At 41.6% G+C, this 22,358-nt stretch overlaps 1 long non-coding RNA gene across 1 annotated transcript; it reads right to left on the bottom strand.

Annotated features, from left to right (window-relative positions):
- Nucleotides 1-15,069: 15,069 nt before the first annotated feature.
- Nucleotides 15,070-15,950, bottom strand: LOC114616779. Its single transcript, XR_003710686.1, has 2 exons — nt 15,885-15,950; nt 15,070-15,529 (listed from the first exon to the last, which is right to left on the bottom strand). It is a non-coding gene; the product is annotated as an uncharacterized LOC114616779 (long non-coding RNA).
- Between the last annotated feature and the right edge of the window lie 6,408 nt (nt 15,951-22,358).

The raw sequence follows: 22,358 nt of genomic DNA, 5'->3' as shown, positions 1-22,358 counted from the left end.
GGAGGAGGAGAAGAAGGAGGAGGAGGAGGAGGAGGAGGAAAGGCTGAAACCTAGGTTCTTTTACTTGTCTCAGTTATAAGCAACCTGAAATATGTCTATTTGGTTTATATAAAGCTTTGGCTCTTTCTAAATCTAGCACAAATTACGATTCAGACTTGTTTTCAAGTTCGCCATATACGAGTATCTGCTCACTCTCTTCCCGTGTATGGTCCAACCTTGTTTCATGACAAGTGAACTTTCAGAAAGCCATCGTACTGCTGGATCTGACATTTTTGAAATTTAGATTTTTTTTTCTTTCTATGACTACACTTGGAAGATATTTGTACAAGTGACAAAATCGGTGTGATATTTAAAGTATGAGCCTTGGTCTGAGAGTACTGGTCTGAGTTCTGCTTCTGCCACTGAGTGGGTGGTATTGGGTAATCGACTTTCCAGATTTAACTCACCCGTGAAATGGGATAATAATGTAGGAATTGCATAAGAATACATGGTGCCATGGTCTGGATCCGGTTTGGGTATCTCCTCGGATAGTGGCAGAGTCGAGTTCCAGACAATAGATCTGCTACTGAATTTGTTTAAATGTCTGTTACTGTGGCAGCTCCCTAGAGAGCAGGAAAGTGGGAGTGTGTATTTGGGCTGACAGTTTTACAGTTTCTGCTGTGGTCACTTGTCTCTATTACTTTAGGCCTGTAATCCCACAGTCAATCCCGGGGGCATGAAATATTGGCCTCACAACAGCCATGAAGTATGGAGGTGTGGCAGTGACTCAGGCAGAGAGGTTCCAGTGTCCTCTTCCACAAAAGGCTCCAGTGATACACCTCCTTTTCACCAACCGCAGCTTCTAAACCTGTAAACCTTTCGGGGACAAAGAGCACAGAAATAACCCACCTCTCTAAAAACTACCTGCTTTGAAATGTGACTAGGTTCAGACAAGGCCCCATGATAGGATCCATACAACTTTATTTAAAAAAAAAAGAAAAAGGAGGGAGTCAGATACATTCTAGATACATGCACACACACACACACACACACGTGCTCACACACGCACATACTCCCTGTCTTTTGCCATATGAGGCCTTGTGATGATTTCCTCAGCAAGAAAGACATCACCAGATGTAGTCTCTCCACTTTGGACCCCCATAATCATGACCCAAAATCAATACATTTTTCTTTAGAATTTGATCGTTTGGTAGTATTATGTTATTGACAACAGAAAATAGATTATATTAGTGGGGGAGATCACAATTTTGTCATTATTTCTGTCAGTCAGTAAAACTATGGTAGATCCAGATCCTCATCCACTGCCTCTGGCTTACCACACCAACTGCGAGCATCGCTTCCACCATCCTGGATTGTTTCCTTTGTCCTGAAGGAATAGATTAGACTTGAGTCTTTAGGCCTGTTTCAATTATTTCCGCTGCCAGCCCATTCTTCTGCAATTATTTTGTTTATCCTCCGGTAACTTTTTAATGAAACCACTTGAAAATTTCCTGGCCTCTCAGTCCAAACAGCACTATACGCGATCTTAAGGTTGAGGGGTGGGGGTGGGGGCTGCTGAGAGCAGGCGGTCACCCCTCAGTTCTCTGAAATGAAAACGGCGTGACGACTCCACAAGCTGCCGCAGCTCCCAGCAGAGCATTCAAACCTCACTTGGTGTAATCCAGTGTCTTAGCCTAGGCTTTTCCTGCTACCGCTTTGAGAGCACTCAGCCTTCGGCAATACATCACAACCCCAGGGATCCGTTCACAAGGTGGTCCAAATAATGCATAATGCAGGGCTTCACTAACTAATACTTCCTGGCTGCCAGCAAAGAAGTAGACAGGCAGTGTGTGAACAGTTGAGGGGTTTATGGTGTTTTGATGTTTTGTTTTGTTTTGTTTTACCTGGCTCTGGCTTTATTCAGTGGTGTCTTCTCACCTTTTCCATTTGGGGCCCGAATCTATAGAGCCACAGACGTTGGCTCCCATGCAAATATTCTCACGTTCACTTTCTCTTATCAACTTGCACAAACAGCAACTGTTTCTGTTGATAGAGTTTGCCAACCCCCACCACAGGCACGCTCGCACAACTCTTTGGAACCATTTGGACCCAGTTGCTTTTGAAGAGCAAAAACAACCATATAGGTTTTGTAAACATACGTGATATATTGAAATATGTTGGCCCTACTATGTGCCACTGCCCCTCAACCACTCCTCTACCAAATAATAAATAAAAACAGGAAAAATTGTTTGTTTGTTTTTTTGCTTTATATAATTGTAGTTCAAATCCTATCATGCCAAAATAAAATAGACAGGGTTCAGTTTTACTTTGCTGTCCCGAAGGGTGAACTGGAAGAGAAGTGGAGAAACACACACACTAAATGGAGGATTTACGAGCCTTACTGTAGGAAAAATAGTTAACAGAAATTGGAGAGCATCTCCTTTGGCTAGATAGAGTACGGCTTCTTGAATTTCAGCTAGCGTAGTTGCTAATTTTGGTGTTCATCTCCATCCCTCTAAGAAGACACATATAAAGCCTTTACTTAGTTTTTCAGACAGACTGTTGTTTTCCTTCCTGTGGAGAGCCTTCCCGAGCCTTCTCTTGCCTCTCACGCATGGGCAGTCCCATTTCTCTTGAGCTCAGGGTTTTGGGACACTCTTGTGTTAAAGATTCCACGAAGCTGGCCAGTTGATCAAAAACCTCGTGATGATGGCCAAATGACCTTGGACTAAGTAGCACATAGTAGGGCCAACAAGCTCCTCAGTAGCTGCTTGTTGATCTTACCTTTGTGCCTAACTTCTTGCCTACCTTGTCTGATCTAACCTTTGTGCCTTTCACAGGATCACCAGCTCAGGGCTAAGATTGTCACCAGACCCTAATTGAAACCTCCAGGGAGGTTTTTCTGCTATATGGCAACCCTTGTACCTGATATCGTTACCTCCTATGCGTTCCCAAAGTGTCTTGATGTGTTGCTCTCTTCTGGTCTATAACTGTAAAATCTCCAGAGAATTGTTACTGAGTTGTAAGGTAGTGTTTGTTTCATCTGAATCCTTGTCCTGGAGTTCTGATCACTCATATTTGATTCAAGAATAAACTTAGTCCCTTAGGCTGGAGTTAAAACACAGACACCTGTGTATTGTGATTTTTGTCCAGTCAGGACTCGCTGTTCACGGTTATTATTCACGTGCTGTTTTAGCTGAGATGTTTAACATACTACTGCCAGCATTAGGGGCACACCTAAAACTCTATGACTGGTGCCCCATCTCCTGCCATTAGGCTGCAGCTTTTGAACACCCACATTTAAATTGTTCCTTTCTGCACCATTTTATTACTCCATTCCTGAGCTGAGCTCCAGAACTCCATTCTTGAGCTGGGCTCCCACGAGTGGTTCCTAGTCTTCTCCTTTGTTTGGATGGGACCCATCCTCCAACAGGAGTGAAGCAGCCTAGCTTCAACTTTCACACTAATTGATGATGGCTTGGCCGGCTTCTAAACTGTCAGGGGAAAAAAAAGTCTGCCAGGGTGTGAACAATTCCTTGCCTTTACACAAGAGGATTTCTTGAACAGTTTTCGTGGTACCAGGTTAAAACAAACAGGTCTGGAAGGGTTCCTGATCAGCCAGAGTTCTGAAAGAACCTGAAACCCCATCTCCTGGCACGCTTGAATTTCAAAGGGGGGATTTAGCAGCAGGGCCCTGGACCCAGTCATTTACACTTTAAATGGTTGTTAACTCCTAAAGAATCTTAGTGTCCCTCCAGAGGGGAGGGGACGGTGGTGTATCTCACAGATTAATTGTTTCAGGCCCCCTGCGGAGTAGCATTGTAACCGGCACCTTAGATGTCATCCGCTGTAGGATATCTGGCAGATAGAGCTGTAATTATGGACTGGTTTTCAGTATAAAAGTGCGACTCACTTTTGGTATTATGTGATCTAAGTGTGGTGGACAGAGTGTAATCCCAGTTCAGGACCTCAGTCCTGAGGCCAGGCTCTGGCTACTAGTGAAACACTCTCTGGAAAACCAATCGAACAAAAATTATAGCCTGTCTTCAAATTTCAAAGATTTCCCGAGAAGTCTGAAATCATTTGAATTTCTGATATTTGCATTCTGTGTATTTTTCTTTCTTTAAAGCTTAAAGAAAGCCAGGCACAGTGGCGTTTGCCTTTAACATCAACGCTGTGAGTTCCAGGAAACCCTAGTCTACATGGGAGTCCCAGGTCATCCAGGGCTACAAAATAAGACCCCATCAAAATAAATAGATAAATAAAAAGAAGCTGGAGGAAAACCCAATGTAGAGATGTGGGCTTGTGGTCTCATCTACTGGGGAAACTGAGACAGGATGATCTGAGCCCAAGAGTCCAAAAGTTTGAGGCTTACTTGAGAACTAGAGTCCTTGTTTTAATTAACTAGTAGAATAAACTACAAGGTGGGTGTGTGCATAGGAACGTGAAGACCAGAAGAACAACACTTCAGCTGTTATTCCTTAGCTGCTGTCCATCTTGGGGTTCTTATACTGTTTTAATACAACAAACACTGTCAAAGAAAGCCTGACAAAGACTGCCATATGAAGGGACCGGAAGGAAATAACATAAAATAACACACCCACATCTCTAACACACATTTATGTTTATGTCCCAGTCTTTCCTTTTCCTCTCCTCAAGCAGATGAACACCGCCATGAAACAAAGGGGCCAAATCCTAAGTTCAAAGCGCTAAGGAGAAAAGAGGGCACAGAGCTGATAAGAGCTGGACCCTGTTCTCAAGAATTAAGTCCAGCAGGGGAGACAAGATCCATGTCTACTCACTTATCTGGAATTCCTACTTGACAAAGCAAGAAGATAAACACCCTGGGAGTTGGAGTCCTCTGGGAGCCCAGACCTGGGCCTAAGCCAGATGCTGTTTGTTTTAGGTGCTGAAGTGAAGCTGTGCCAGCTGAGCCATCTCTTCTCCACGGAGCTGGCTTGCTTTCAGCCTCAGTTGTTTAGCATCTTGACACTAAGGTATGTGACCCGTGCTCTTAAGAATACTTGTCTCCTGTCTTATTTTGGGTTCTCTAGAGAAACAGAACTGATAGAATGAATCTGTATCTATCTAACTACATTCATCAGACTGGACTATAGGTTTTCGTCTGACTAGTCCAGCAATGGCTGTCTCCTGACGTAAAGTCTAAGAATCCAGTAGTTCAATCTGCAAGGCTGGATGTCTCAGCTGGTCTTCAGCATACACCAGAATCCTGAAGAAGGAGACTCTAATTCCAGTGAAAGGAATGGACTTGCCCGTCCAAGTGAGGGTGAGCAGGTGTACTGCAAGTGTCCTTCTTCCATGTCTTTTATATAGACAGCTACCAGAAGGTGTGGCCAAGATTTAAGGTAGACTGCTCCATCTCAAAAGATCTGGATTTAGGGTGGCTATTTCCCATTTCAAATAATTCAGTCGAGAAAACTCCCTCACAGGTGTACCTAGGGTCTTGGGCTTTAGTTGATTGCACACACAGTCAAGCCGACAGCCTTGAGGTATTCCCATAGCTGCCACATCTATGAACTAAACCTGTCACAATTGTTTAGTATTTAAATTAGCTTTCAGTCATTACAATGTCAACACTTGTCTTTATTATACAGACCTATTTACTGTTTTAATTTCCTAGGCCTGTATAAGTCCCATAAGAAATAAATACGTGTGTACATACAAATATGATTTATGTTTATTTTCCTTAAGTATAAAAACTATACATTCTCTTAGAGTGTGAGGTTAAATAATATTTTTAAAAGGGCATTGGTAGTTCATTTGTGGAAAATGAAGATGGTGATTTTCAAATCCATGCCACCGTGTTCGTGTAATAGATTTTCTTAAAACCTCACATACATCTGCCCTGTCCAAAAGAGTTGTACACCTGATGTGAGCAAGCTCACTCTCCTCAGGACTGGGGATCTGGCAAGTATTCTGCTGTCTGACCAGACCAGGTTTCATTTCAGAACAGAGACAAGACCTCAGCCAAGAGTTTGACTAGGAAACAAACCAGCATGACCAACAAAACTAAGCAGGGGGGCTGATGTGGGTCTAAGAAACATCTCAGAGAGACAGCGAATCAAGAGTCTTGCTGCTGGCCTATCTCCTCTGGACCCAGTTGGGGGGCAGAGTGAGGTGGACCAGCTTCTGCATGAAGCACCCTAGAACATTCTGTTTCAGGAGTTTGAGGAAATAGAAGTTAAGACAGCTAATAACTGATTAACCCTTGATACATCAAGGGAAAACCAGAGCTGGAACAGCACCTAAAGCAGTAAAAGCTGATTTTTATCTAAGCCTCCTGCAGTAGTAGCTAAGAGACCTCAGTACAGAAATGAACTCAGCGTGACCACTGTTTGGGGAGGTGGGAGTTTACACAGGACCAGGAAACAGGCCAGGGACAGAACATACTAGAACAAGCATCCGGCCCAATGTACAGTGTCCAAATGAGAATTACTCCAGGAGATTGAAAAGCAAAGGGAGGAAAACCCTCCTATGGGAACAGCAGAGAAGGAGCTATCTCCCAGCAAAGGTTACCCTCACAGTTCTGAAAATGCGTATCACAACAAATTTGCAGGCATAAATTTCCAGATTGTGTTTCATGTCTTATATAAATTGTAAAATGCCATCGGTCAAGGCAGAGATGGACAATTTCTCTATTCCCCCAGTTCTGGCCAATACTGTAAATACAATTTTAAAAACCAATCCCTGTTTACCATTTTTTGTTGTTATTTTTCAGTGGAGCAGCGAACAAGGACTTTTGTCTAAACCAAAGCAAGTAGATTCTTGCTTTAGCCAGGACAGGCAGATGGACATCCCCTGGAGGTTGTTGATGCTAAAGATTAGATACTGTGCTTGGGGATTGTTGAGCAACTGGTTTGGTAAGGCTCTTTACAAGGAAGTGCACAGGACCTAGGAGAAGGGTCAAGAGTCAGGAGATTGACCTTAGTGTGGTCAAATTGATGTAGGAGAAACTAAAAAGTAATAGAATTGACTTCATAAAAGATTTTCTAATAGATTTGCTTATGCGACATTAAATCACACAACGTAGAATTTAGCTGAAGGAACAACCACCTCCAAAATACCCCAAAGATAAGTCAGCCTGTTAGAGACAATCAACGTTTATAATGTTAGGATGTAATTGTTCACCAGGACTGATCTATCTCCAAAGAGCATGCCTCTGACATGCTCAAGGGGGCAGCATAAGGTCACAACAAATGTTAAGTCCTGGGTTACCATAAAGCCACAGTTCTCTTCTTGAGAAAGGCCTAATTCCATCAGATGAGCAAGATAACTCTGGGCAACAACTATTCAAAAAGAACAACACAGGCGTACTTAAGAAATATTGCAATGATTTTTGCGGTATAAATCTCCCATTTTCCCAAGCGACCAGACTTGCAGTCTCCTGACTCTGTTTAAATTGTTTAAAGTATAACTTGGGCCCAGGATCTAAAAGAGATCTAGAGATGATGGCATATGTGAAATACAGAAGCCTACCGTGTATTGTGTGTCAGCTTGACAGAAGCTAGAGTCATCAGACAGGAAGGAGCCTCAGCTGAAGAAATGCCTCAGTGAGATCCAGCCTTAAGGCATTTTCTCAATTACTGAGCAATGGGGAGGGCCCAGCCTATTTTAGGTGGTGCCATCCCTGGGCTGGTGGTCTTAGGTTCTGTTAGTAGGCAGGTTGTGCAAGCTAAGGGAGCAAGCCAATAAGCAGCACTCCTCCATGGCCTTTGAATTAGCTCCTGCCTCCAGTTTCCTACCCTGTTCAAGTTCCTGTCCTGACTTCCTTTGGTGATGAACAATGATATGAAGTGTAAGCTGAATTAACCCCTTCCTCCCCAACTTGCTTTTTGGTAATAGTGCTTTGTTGCAGCAATAAAGACCATAGGACAGTACATATTAGTTATTGTAACTTTCTACTCAGGTTCAGCTGTTCCTTGGGCATTAACCCCAGGCAGACAAGTGTTATTAAAGAGCTCTAAGTGATTTCTCACTGAGAGGGCATATTATTTCTAAAACAAAGTAAGGACCCATAGTCAGATGGAATGTCTCTGTGGAATTGCCAGAGTCTGATGATTACTACTCATTCTGAGGTTGGCCAGATTGGGTTATTGATTTGCAAGGGGAGACTGTGCTCCTTTGGTCACAGAGGAACGTTTCATAGTGTTCACACTGAGCATCAAGTGGCTGAAATACCCAAGAGCAGCAAAATGGAAACCAGATATAAAATAGGAAAAATATCTACATTTACGAATCACAGTCTGACACTGGGTTTTGAAGGAATTTTACAGATCAGCCACCTGAAATCTTGCTTTGTAGAAAGGGAAGCCTTCTGAGAGTTCATACTCCTTGTTGGGTCACTCAAGCCACGATCTGGCCTTGCTTGCCTTCGTTCTAGTGTTTTTTGCATCCTCTCTGCTACCACAATTTTATTTCTTTGAGTACAGATTTGTAGAACTAATTACATATAAAACTAATCTCATATCAATTTATCCTACAAAATTCTGAAATAGCCAAAGAACTTGAGGTGAGACTTTGCCCTTACAGTGTGAGGAACAGCTTCATCACAGATGCAACTTTCTGTCATGGTCATTGAGGTGAGGGGTATGCATAAAACTAAAACCAAAACTGTTCAAATGAATCATTTTAGTTTGGAAGGTAAAACAGACATTGTTTTGTAAAACAAAGTCCTTTCATTTTCAATTAATAGAGATGTACTTTTACTTTACCTTTTTTTAGATGTACAAAAAGCTATTTTACAGGCTACAAAGATGGCTCAGTGTTTGACTCCTATCAGCCATAGCACATGGCTCATAACATCTTTCAGCTCCTGTACTAGGAGCCAGTGCCCTCTGGGTGGTCTCCAAGAACATCCAGGTACACACACATGGCACACACTCATACAGACACACATGAAGAAAAAAATGAAACCAAAATCAAAAACTTATTTTACTGGTATATACTAGTACATCCACTGTGCCTAGCTATATTCACTGTTCATAGTGATAAGGTGAAGGGAATGTTTCATTCAAGTAATGTAATACACTTTGAGCATCCACACCTCAACAAACACACATGCACAAACACACACACACACAGAGAACAGAGAGCCATAAGGCCATTTCCAAGCCAGTTTTATACAATATAATTTTATGAGTTAATTTTATCTGTTTTTTTGTTTTGTTTGTTTGTTTTTTGAGGCAGGGCTTCACTACGTAACTCTGGCTGTCTTGAAACTTCTCTGTGGACCAGACTGGACTTGAGCTCACAGAGCTCCTTGTGAGTGGTAGGATTAAAGGTGAGTGCCACTTGGCCCAGCTTTATGAAAATTACTATTTATGGTTTAAATATGTAGTTTTGTTTTGATGGGTTGAATAACGATTTCACTGCACAGCCAAGTCTGACTCTAAACTTGCCATCCTCCAGTCTTGGATTCCTCAGTGTTGGGATTAGAGACAAAAACCTACCCAACCTGGGTGTTAAATACCTTTTCTAAGTTTACCATTCAGAAGCTGATTTTTATTGCAGTAAGACATCACTGTCATCCACACTGTATAACACTTTTTTCTAAATCCATGTCTGTATTATTCTTTGTGGTACTAGAGATTGACCTTTGGCCCCAAGCAGGCTACTTTGTGTAGGCTTCAATTTTTCAAAACCTACTTTTAATAAGGGTTCTCAAATGCTTCAACCCCCCTTCTAGCCCATCATCCAAAGGTTGGGGAGAGAAGACGGTAAATAGGACAGGAGGATATGGACCTGTTTAGAAGTTGTTCTTTGGGGTGATTCCAATCTCTGTCAGGGTGTTTTTCTGAGTTCGAGGCCAGCCTGGTCTACAGAGTGAGTTCCAGGACAGCCAGAACTACACAGAGAAATCCTGTCTCAAAAAAAAAAAAAATCCAATCTCTGTCAGGACACCAGCAATCCAGTTCAGTAGTGTTGGGATATCAAATGTAAATCTGCAGCAGTGGCATGATCCAGCAGAAACTGCCAGGCCTCCGCCAGATTGGAACCAGTCAGCAGGACTGACCAGGACCAGCCCGGATGCCAGGAGAAGTTCTTTGCTGTGCTTCTCTCAACAAAGCGAAGATCAGCAAAAGCATGAAACCAACTAAGCATTGCAAGGCTAGCTATGCAAGAGTGCCATCACTGTCTTTTGAGTCCTATTTATGCTCTCTCCAAACATCACGTGTTCTTCCACAGGTCTTGCTTCAGCAAAATATCATGTCTGTATCAGATGACGTATCCGGAAACCACCACTTCAACTTTGCCATAGAATAACCCTAGGCCCAGGCATATTAGTTGATTTTGTAGTTTCTTCTCTATCTAAGTCCTTTGCTAAATTCTATCCTTTTATCTTCTTGTTTTTTTGTTTGTTTGTTTTTTTGAGACAGGGTTTCTTTGTGTAGCTCTGGCTGTCCTGGAACTCACTCTGTAGACCAGGCTGGCCTTGAACTCAGAAATCCGCCTGCCTCTGCCTCCCAAGTGCTGGGATTAAAGACGTGTGCCACCACTGCCCGGTGCAGTTTGATTTTTTAAGCCTTAGAACTTTCTGGTGGGGGGGGGGCAGCACAGCCTTGACTCCAGGATAAATGTGGCCCTTCTGAGGTAATAGCCTTCTGTGGATTCTCTGAAGAAAACCATTATCTCTGATGCACTGAGAGCCAGGGCTGTTTTTTGCTTCCATCTTTTCTTCTCCAGGTGGGTTAGCATGTGGCTGATCTCAGGCATTCCTAGCTTCGTTCCCACATGTGTTAATATCAGCTATCTCAGGTATTCCTAGTTTTTTTCCCACATGTGTGTTAGTATCAGCTAATCTCAGGCATCCCTCTGTCAATTTCAAGTCTTGTCGGCAAAGTTTGCTCATCTTTGGGTCTTTTGTTCAAGAATTTTTGCTAGGAGCCCTGACTTCTGTATATTCTTAACTAAGGGAACAACCTACCTTTGTTTGGGATCTCTAGATGTAAGATAGGCAACCATGGGAATTCCTGTTTCTTGCCTCTCATGCATCACAATGTTCTCTATTTTGTGTAATTTTCCACAATTTTGGTTTGTCTGATAATTTATAGTTGAATTAAGGCTGTAGGTTTGTAGAGAGATGATCTATTTGTTTAGATGAAAAGCTGTGGTCATCATATTTTATGGAAGGGATGAGTAATCAGCATGCCTTACCACCACTGATGATGTTGGCCAGATTTCCTCAGTGTGGTTAGATTCTGGACCACCTTTGTATACATTTGTAAGCAAGTGACTATACCCCATGCATACTCATGAACTCTGATCCCTTCATAATGGAGAAACTGTATAAATGGTTTAAAATTCTTTAAGACAGATGTCACTTTTCCGTTTTCATTTACTTATTGGTCATTTATTGGTGCAGGTTTGGACCTGCTGATGTTTATTTTCTTCTGTGACCTATGACCCAGCACCATACTTGTCCAGTCAATCAACCTGTAGCTGTCTAAGAATAGTACTCTGACCCTTGAGATCCCTCCCATGCGCTGCCATGCCTCTCTTCCTTTAAGTTCTGGGCTTAGCTTGTGTGTTTTTGGCTCCATGCTGACAGTCTGTCTCTAGGAGGGGTCTTGGGTATTTTTATTGGAGAACAGTACTGGACCACGATCTGGGTGGTCCATCAGCTCTTTAGAAGTAATTTATTGAGTTCTGGCAACACTAATACAATTTTATAGTAATTTCCTGTGAGTATATATATTTTAATATTCAACAGTGATCCACATTATACTATTTAAAATGGCATTTTGAAAAGAAATATTTAAAGAAACGAGATTATACAACTAAGGATGATAAAAACCGACTTAAAACTTAATTCAGCAATAGATCAGTTCCTCAATATCTGGTAATCAAATTTCCTCAGCTGTGTTTTGGATGCAAACAATGTTCATTTTGAGCATTAAGTGATCATATTTCAAAGAAGAGAATGCTTGAATTGTGTACTTGTATTAAATGAGTACAGAATTGCATATAAAGAGTGATTAATTTGAAAGCAAAATGTGGCTTCTATGTGCCTAAGTTATATGCATTGTGTATTTCATTTCTGGTCTGTATTCAGGCCACTTCATCTAATTGTAGTTTAGTTTAACTACAAAACAAATAAAAAAAGTATTAATAGTTTAGCTGTAATTCCTCACACAGAACTAATTCTAACGAAGCGTACAAATTCCACAAAGCAAATACGAAGAAACGTACACGGGAAGCTGAAGCAGAGGGATCATGCTGTCCAGAGACTGCCATGGTCTGTGCTCACGTGCTCAAGCCTGTCAACTCTCTCATGTAAGTACCCTTGACTCCTAGAGTAATGCTCGGTAACTGCAACTCACCCCTTTTCTAAGGCTCCTGCCATTCTCAATCCTTACTACAGTTGTCATGTGACTTTTTAATGTTGTTGTCTTTTATTTTACTGGGTTCTTTTGTTATTGAGCTATTCTCATAAAGGTTGAAGGAACTTAATATGTATGATTGCTTGAATTCCAGTGTTAGCATTCTCAGGCTTCTTTAGACAGCAACTAAGTATTTTTAGTAAAATTTATATTTGGATATATGACTTGTCACATTGCCTGATGATTCTGGCAAATATAAACACTGATTTAGTATCTGACTTAGAAATTGTGGTTGATACCATTACAATTATTCGACATTCTTTATGGCATCATTTGACTTTCTAAAATCAAATACTCATTTAAATATTTCAGTTTTTGAACAACGTACTAGTTTCCTAGGATGGCAGCAACAAGGTCAAAATTCATGCAAATAAAAGAGAAATACAATATTTCACTATTCTGGAGGCTGGTTCAGGGGATAAGTAGGGCACAGGTCCCATGATGCTCATCAATGATATTTCTGGCACCTACTGAGAGTATTTGGCTCCAAGGCTTGAAGCTCTATCACTCAGTTTCCTCTCCTATTATAAGGTTTTCTTCCCTTATGATTCTATCTGTGTTATCTCCTTTTCTAGTAAAGATTTAAACAGAATCAGATTTAGGGCTCGCTTTACCTGGTGTGACCACATGTTAACTCACTGCTTCTGAAGATTTCCACGTCCTGTCTTGAGATGAATTCTAAGGACATTAACTAAGTAACCATGGGTTCCTTTCCAATTAGTGCCCCTTCTCCTGTTTTCTCTGCTTATTTTCTTTCTCTGTACAATTGTCAGTTACCGAATAAGCAATGAGCTGGCTGGGTTCTTACTTGCCATGGATGATCTTACACAAGTCACTTCTTGTTACATTTTCCTCAGAACTCAGAAATAATCAAGCCATCAGTAACCCATGCAGGTGCAGTTTATCTTGAGTGTGCCTGTTAGTCAGGCTTCATATATTTTCTTCGAGTTTTTGCTTGACTTCTTTAATTGTCTTGTCTTTTGGGGCTTGCCAAATTTTAAAGGTCAGTGAATGCATTTTTCATAACTTTAAGTGAATATTTTTATTTTCAATAAGATTTTGAAGATGGAAAATATCATTACCTTTTCTCATTCGCAAACAGTTGAAAATTCTTTTTTTATGTATTTATGTGACAATATTTGTATCTCTGAACAAAGAGTTGGTACTGAGCAACAGGGTCAAGTGAGACAGTGATAAGCAACAGATGATATGACATCATGCAGGTGACGATACTATTGCAGTATCAAAGTGAAGAAGCAATTTGAATCTTAACAATATCCCCATCAGAGTCCAAATGAAGATTTCCAAAAGTGTTTGGGAAAATCTAATTTACTATTTTGGGATTAAAAAAAAAATAGCTGTAATCAATGCAACCAATTGACTGGACTTGATAAAGGGTGTATGTGGTTCGGAGGCTGCAGGATTGGTGTCACTCCATAGTGTAGCTGTGGAGAGGAACCAACACAAGGAAGTGTGACCCTGTGTTCACCCAACTTTTACCAGTGTAACAAGATATCTGACAAAACAAGTTACAAGGAAGATTAATTATGTATCTGCAGAGATTTCAGTCCATGGTTGCTTGGCCACATTGTATTTCTATGTCATGGCACTGGGGAAGAGAACAGGAGAGCATGTAAGAGAGATCAATCTAGGACAATACACAGCCTGGCAACACATTTCTACAAGTAAGCATCTGGTAGGTACTGTTCATACATCTCATAATACAAAACATATTTATGTACTAGTAGCCCATCTCCAAGGGTTCCCATAATTGTAACAGTTACAGCACTATTCAAAATTCATTTTCTAAGTCCCCTTTGATGCTCAAGCCCTTGTAAAACCCAAGGCTGAGTTACAGACTCTCAGGATAAAGTGGAACAGAATAAGCCTGTCCCTTCCAAACGGACAGAAAGGAGGCTGACAGGCTGACAGTGGGGGAGTGGGGCTAAGGCCACACCAGCTGAACACTGAGTCCTGTAACACCATGGTCAGCATTTTGGCCACATTACATCATGATGTTGGCTTCAGTGGGCTTGGACAGCTCCATTCCTATAGTCTTAGTGGTTGTGGTCCATGTGGCCTTTCTACCAGGCTGGTTATGTTTAACACCTGTGGCTTCCCTACAGTCTCCATTCTTGGTATCTCAGACTTCCTGAGGTCTCCACTGTAGCTTGGGTTTCACCTTTACAGCTTCATATGCTGCTTCTCAAAGGCACTGTGCAAGGAAGGTTTGAAACTCCAGTATGTTGTAGAAAATTTTAATCCCAATCCAGGATTTCTACCCTGCCTTGATCATTTCTTTAGTTCCCGGATAAAAGACACACAACTTTTATTATTTACAGTAAGCCTTAAACAGCCTAAGAGCTGGGCAGATAGTACCCTCTATGCTATTAGAATCTACTTTCCTACCAATAATCCCGAGTTATTATTTACCATGTTTCGTCTGGGCTGCTCTTAACTCCAATTGGCCAGCCCTCGAGGCCATGTTTTCATGACTCACCTAACCCATGGTGGTTTCTCCTTCCTCCTCCACCTTCTTCTCCTTGTGGTTCTCCCCTGACCCCAAGCTTGGGAACCCTAAACCCTGCCTATGTCTCTTCTGCCCAGCTATTGGCTTTCGGCAACTTTATCCACCAATCGATGGCTTTAGCTTGTTTCAAGTTGGTATAAACTATACAGCACATTAGGGTTTACAGAAATTTCTAAGAATGCCTTTTATTATGCAAAGGATGGACACAATGCACAGACCCACGATGCTGAGGTAGATTTCTTTTCATTAGTTTTGACTATTAGTTTTCCTTGCTTTCCAAAATGGAAAACATATAGAAAGGCCCCAAGTTTCATTATTAAGAAGGGTGGACCAAGTTTTTCTGGAAATCATTCATTTTGTCTGTTGCATGATTTTTTTGAGAGATGAGCAGAATTAATACCTACTCACCCAAGAGAGGACGTCAGCAAACCAAAGATATGATCCCAACAACCAAACAACCCTGTGGAGGGGCGAGAAGTAAAAATTCTCTACAGAGAAGCATTACTTAACCAGACACCAGATTATGAGGTACAGTCATAGGCATACAACATCGTGAGATACAAAGAAGAATTGAAACTGAAGGTTTTCTGCCTGAACTTTTCGATCCAAAAGGCACGACCTGTGAGAAGAATACGAAACAGAATCTGTGAAACTAAGGAATTCCGGGAGGAAACCCGAGGAAGACCTGAGCTATTCAGTCCGAGAGGGTGGGTGACACCAGATGGCCCTTTCTTAGACGGGCGTTGAAACGGTGGTTGGGATTCCTCTGGCAAATCCTTTCAACTTATGAAGGTTCCTGCGCCAAGCGACAGAGGCACTGGGCTGTGCAAAGACACGAGGGCCCTGGAACGCAGGCGGCCGCGGCGTTAGGCACCGGGTCCTGTGGCCCGGTGGAGTATACCCATTTCCGCCCAGGATCTACTTCGGTGAGTAAGGAGCCCCAGAAACCGAGCCGTGGTGGAGCTGTCCCTCACCCGTGCAGGAGCAAGCTGATCCCCCTGCACAGCGTCCGACGTGTTTTCCGCCTCCAACACGCCGCGGAACGCAATGCTCGTGGGGCAACCACGGTCGCCGCCGGAAGTGCGTCACTAGAGCGGGCCGGGAGCGCAGGTCGAACCCGGAACCAGGCCTGGCTTAGGCTGGAGCGCGGGGAGGCTTTTCTCTGGGACTTAGTGACCGAAATGCCAACGTGGAGAAGACTGGCGGCGGAGAACTACGGCAAGAACAGGAAACCCACGGAACCGCGGACGTGCGCGCTGCTCTTAGCCGCGCTGCGCCGAGGAGCTCGAATCGTGTCGCCGTGCGGTCACTTCCGGCCTGCGGTGAAGCTTAAAGGGATCGCGGGTATTCCCGAAGCCCCGGGACATCTCCACGTCGCGGTATCACCGCTTATGCCCGGGGCTTCTGTGAGGTCTAATGTTTCTGTAGTACGTGCTTTACCCTGATTTGTCATCTGTTTTGTCCAAGTCTGCATGGCTACAAGGGAGATGTTTCCTGAAGCTCTCTGTGCCTGCGGAATGGACGGCCTTGGCGAAGCGCATCTAACCGACTGCTCTCCGGCTCCCGCAGCAGCATCGGGGGTTCCTGTCATTCACGTCGATACTGTTTTCCTTAGAGATCTGATTGTACAAAAGTACTGAGGCTGCGAAGTCGGTGGGGAGAGTGTTTCTGCCTGCCAGGTCTTCTGAGATGAATTTACACTTCGATGAGTAGCGCTGACAGCTCACGTCTGCAAAGGCAGTTGCATTCGACCTAATGGCACGTGTTCCTTTCACCAGTATGAGCTCGGACAGCATTCATCTGGAAGGGGTCTTTTCTTAACTACCGCCCCTTGCTACTATTCGAAGTGTAAATTCATCTCAGGTTGTTGAGTTTTCAGTACTTTGATTGTATCCAAATGGAAGCATTCAAGTGTGATATTGTCAGGGAATAAATTTACTTGCAAAAAAAGAGTTGATCCTGTGGACTACCACATGACTTAGATAGCCAAGATAAATGAGTGATCAGAAAGTTGCAGGAGGACTAAGAAACACGAGTAACCGTGATAGCTGTTATAATTTGCTTTAAAGAGCATTTAAATATTTTTATTTTCTGTGTGTGAGTGCTCTGCCTGGATGTGTGTCTGTTCACAGTGTGCCAGAGCAACCAGAGGTCTTAACCGCTGAGCCATTTCTCCAACCCCAAAGAGCATATATTTGACTTTTGAGAGAAAAAATTTGAGTAGTTTTTGTCATTCGCATGGATGTGGAAAATTAAAATTCCAATTTATTTCTTGGCTATTTTACTAGGGAACCTAACTTCTATCAATAAAAACGTATGTTCTGTTGAATCTACAGGTCATAAATTGGGATAAGATAGTTCCAAAAACGCAGTTGCAACCTGGATGTACTTTAATGTTAGTCATTAAAATGATCTGAGCGGTGAGGAAAAGCAAATAAAGTGCACATCGGAGAAGGGGCTCTTGGAACCTAAACGGGCCAAGCTTAAACAGACGCCTTTCAGTCTCGGGCTTAGTCTGGAGGAGATTGAGTGCCTGTCTGTAGTTTTATAGGTTAAGATTATTTTCATTGTTCCAAGAAAGGATAGTGTTATTGTTTTCAGTTTTTTTTTTCAAAAAACAAAAACGAGTCACTGTGTAGTTTATGGAACTTATTTGGAGAGATAGATCAAAATGTGACTTGCATTTGAAAGTTAAGAGTTTTACTTCAGTGTGAAATAAAAGGTCGTGAAACCCATGCAAGTCTGGGCACATGTGCTCCTCACACCTAGGGCAGTAGTGTCCATGTGCAGTCTTTTGCAATATCATTTATTGTAAAAATAATTGTTTTAAAGCCATGTGGCTAAATATAAAATAGATTTCTCAATAAATGCATATATTTTAAAGTAATATAGCACAATAAAAAAAGCAGACACTCATGAATCTACGACTGATATTAAGATCTAGATTGTTGAATGTGGATGTGTGAGTTCAGGTGCCTGTGGAGGCCAGAGAGGCATTGGATCCCCTAGAGCTGCAGTTAAGACTGGTTGTGAAGCCACCCACTGTGGAACCCAGCTGTGTCCACTCCAGGCCTGAATCTACTTCCATAAAGTATAGTTTATCATTATTATCTTACGGAGTTGATGTTGCGTGATACACCAGTGTTTTGAAGTTTTCAACTAGCTTCACTTATTTGTGATTGTGTTTCTAGTATTTCAAGTTGTGTCCTGTGTCATTGGTCCTTTTCATTGCTGTATAATATATGGCCACGAATAGACTGTATTTCTGTGTCTGGTTCCTTGATAATGGCCATTTTGATTATTCCCCAACATTTTGCTATACAATTTTGATTGCTTTCAGTTATACCACGACAGCCATGTAAAGAACACTTTCATATTTTGACAGATTAAACATCGACAGTTTTCATAAAATTGGCTAATAAATGACTGTGTACTTTAACATATTTGAAAACCTTGGAATAATGCCTAGCAAATGATACATATTCAGTAGTATTGGTTATTATTTTAAAATATTTTGTTTAAATTAGTTTCAGCTTTTAAACCTACTCACCCATATCTTAAGTCATACTCTTAAATTTTAGTTTTAACTATAGCATTATGTTCAATATTTGTTATATCTTTTATAGGTTTCTTTTATATTTTTAATTTTTAGTTACCTGTTTCTGTGTGTGTGTGTGTGTGTGTGTGTATCTGTTGGGGAATGTGACTGTCAGTACAGGCACCTGTAGAGGCTGGAAGAGGATATCAGATCCCCTGGAACTCTGTCTCTGTCCTTTGGATTTTGTGAATAGTACTGCCATGAACAATGTGTACATATACTTGTCTTAGTACCTGTTTCAACTGTTTGGGGGCTGATGGGGTGAAATTGCTTGGTTTAATGAAAAGTTTATATTTGAATTCTTGAAGAATCACCAAACTACTTTCCATATTCTCACAATCAATATAAATTTTTTTGTTTATTTACATTCTCTCTGACACTTGTTATTTCCCATTAAGAAAAGAAAACATATTATTTACTAGATTCTGCATGTGACGGAGACCTGCCTTTTATGTTTGATTGAGTAGTATGCTTGCGTGTATAAATGTATATCATATGTGTGTGTGATCCTATAAAGATCTTAAGAGGGCATTGAATCCCCTGCAACTAGACTTGCAGGTTGCTGTGAATTGCCATGTGGGTGCTGGGAACTGAGCCCGGTGCTCTGCAAGAGAGGAAAGTGTGAGTGAACACTCACCGTGCCTCCAGTCCCACCATGTTCTCATGATAATGCCCCTTACACAGAGATTTAAAAAGCTGGTGCAGACTATTTTCTATTTTGTTGTTTATGCATTAGGTGTCATAAACTTAGAGTCTATCACCAATCTAACATCAGGAAGATTTACTCTTGCTTTGGTTTCCAAGAGTTACATTGTTTTGGTTCCTATTATTAGATTGTTGGTCCATTTTGAGTTAGTTTTTGTGTGAAGCCAGGGATGAGTCCACACTCACTCCTGTGTCAACATCCGACTCCATCACGTTTGAAAAGAAATGTTTTTCCCTCTGCATGATCCTGACACACTCTTCAGATCAGCTGGCCACGGATGAACGGATTTTTGCTTCTGAACCGTTAATCCTACTCAGTTGATCTGTGTATCTGCATGTCAGAAATGAGCTATGTTTAGTGTGATACCTTCTGAAATCGGGAAGTGTTATTTTCTCTTTAAAAAAAAAAAAGTACTGTTTTGGCCCTTTGGGGCCACTTAAATTTCTACATCACACTAAGGATGGACTTTTTGGTTTGTTCATACAAGGCCTTTGGGTCTTTAATGTTACTGCACTGCATCGGTAGATAATCTTGAAGAGCCACGCTAGCATTGTTAGATCTCTTAATCCGGAACAATCTATTAAAATCTTTAAATTCCTTCAGTTCTGTTTCCTGTCTTAAGATGTCCTTGGTTAAAGTTTATTTTAAAAAATTTCGTTATTTTGCATACATATGACTTTTCCACTTAATTTCATTTTCAGATTGTTTATTGCTGACGTTACACAGAGAACAGCTGTCTAGAACAATAACAAAAACAAAATACTACTGATGTTTTTCCCTGTTGAGTGTATGGCCTATAACTCTGCCAGTTGACATAGTAGAAGGATGTGTGTGTGTGTGTGTGTGTGTGTTTTGGGGGGGGTTGGGAATTTTCAATATACTGTCTGTAAATATAGCTTTACTTTTATTGTTAGTTTACATGACTTCTTTTTATTTTTATTGCCTAACTTCTCTGTCTAGAGCTCCCAGTACAGTGTTCACTAGAAATGGGAAATTAATGTTTTATTTCTGATTTTTAGGTGAATGCTTTATTGTTCCACTAAAGTATGATAATGAAAGCTTTTCATATAAATCTCTTTTCAAAGAAATTTCCTTCCATACCTAGGTTTTCTTCAAAATCAAGAAAAAGTTGAATTTTGTCAAATGCTTTTTCTGTGTCAACTGAGATGGTCATGATTTCTCCTTGACTCTATTAGGTAGAATGTGGTACTGATTTGCATGTGAACCACGTGGTATCCCTGGGTAAACCCCACTTATTTGTGATGTATATAATCATGGTGTGGAATCCTTCATAGTACACTTTTATGATCTTTTTTTTTTTTCTGTAAGATATTAGTAAGAGTCTGGAGAATTGGCTTAGCCATCAAGAGTGTTTACTGCTTTTCCAGAAGATGGAATTTAGTTCCCAGCACCCATGTTAGGTAGCACATAACTGTTTATAATTCCAGCTCCAGGGAAACCGAAGGCTCTGGCCTTTGTGGGTACCTGTACTTATGCACATATAGATACACATAGACACCTGGATGCGTGTGCACACACGGACACATTCATGAGTGTACACATACAGGTGAAAATAATAAGGATACATGTGAAGATGTTTAGTAAGGTCTTGGTTTTAATTTCTGAATTCACCTAATTTGTATATCCTCTAATTTTTTTCTTTGTCAAGCCAAACTTTTGTCAATCTTGTTGACTTTTCTCTAAGAACAAACATTTCGTTCACTGATTGTATTTCTTAATGTTCTCCATCTCATTCCTCTCTTCTACAATGCTCTTTCCTCCTTAGAGTGCTAGCATTAATTTACTCCTGTTCTATTAAGTATTATTTTCAAGTCTCTTAACCTCATGTTCATACTTTACAGCCCTAAACCCCAGGTTGACTCTATTTGAAGTTCATTAGGTAGGTAATTAAGGATGACTGGGGTCATAGGGCGGGGTCCTACATGGTCCAGTTGGTATCCTGATTAGAAGAGGAGATGCCACAGAGCTCTCTGTTTATATGCACAGATAAGTCAGGTGAGCGCACAGTAGAAAAGCAGCAAGCCAGAAAGACATGTCTCGTAAGCAACCAACCCTAGTCCTCCTTGATCTTGGACTTCCTCGACTGCAGAAAATAACTTTCTGTGGTTTCTCACCCCGTCTGTGGAGTTTGTTTTGTGGCCCTAGTACACAAATACAGTCTGTGAAGTTAGAGGTTGAGAGTTTTCCTCCCTTGTAACAGGCGGTTGCTGTTGTACATTTTCCTCCAAGCGCCGTTTCATTGTATCACACTGTATTGTTTAACACAGATACTGTCTGTGTTAAAGTTCCATTTCTGTGAAGAGACGCCGTGACCAAGGCAACTCTTATACAGGAAAGCATTTAATGGGGGACTTGGCAGCATGCCGGCTGACACGGAGGCGTAGCTAAGAACTTCATCTGGATCTGCAGGCAGAGAGCCTGGGCTTTTGATACCTCCAAGCCCACACCCGGTGACACACCTTGAACAAGGACACACTTACTCCAGCAAGGCCACACCTCCTTTCAAACAGCTCATCAACGGAGAACTAAGCAAATATATGAGCCTATGAGAGGTGCTCTCATTCAAAAAAATTCATGCATCTTTCATTTTGTAAAACAGGAAGGAGAGACTGTGTGCACTTGGGGCATCTGAGGCCTTAGCTGCCAACAAGAAGGTAAAAAGACTGACAGTGAGGAAGGTCTTGGGGCTTCTAGCATTTCCAGTAGCAAGAAATCCACTAAGGAAGTGCTGCTGTGGGCACCTTTGAGACTGGCCCTCACAGACCAATGCTAGACATTCCTTACCTTACCCCGGTAACGGGAAAGGAACACTTTCTATAATTTAATGAAATCATCCACCGAAGGAAGGATTTAAAGATGATGTTACTGGGTGAGCAAATGCCTGCTTTTCTCTTACATTGTGAGTCAAGGTGTGTATGAAGAGAGCGATCAAGAGTTTGGAGGAAAGCCTTCTCATACAAGATAGTTGAATGTTCTGTTTTGGTTTTCCTTCAGGAATAAGTGAGGCAGAATGAACTGAGGTTTTGCTGAGAACTACAATCCTCCTTGGGTTGGGTGAGAGTCAAGAGACAACCTACAGTTCTGCCACGATCAGGGTCATGCTTGTATTTCAGTTTTCCCATC

Source organism: Grammomys surdaster, unplaced genomic scaffold (genome assembly GCF_004785775.1).
Source record: "Grammomys surdaster isolate TR1022 unplaced genomic scaffold, NIH_TR_1.0 132, whole genome shotgun sequence".
Classification (NCBI taxonomy): Eukaryota; Metazoa; Chordata; class Mammalia; order Rodentia; family Muridae; genus Grammomys; species Grammomys surdaster.
The sequence above is the reverse complement of the archived record's forward strand: the minus strand, read 5'-3'. Positions and strand labels throughout refer to the sequence as shown.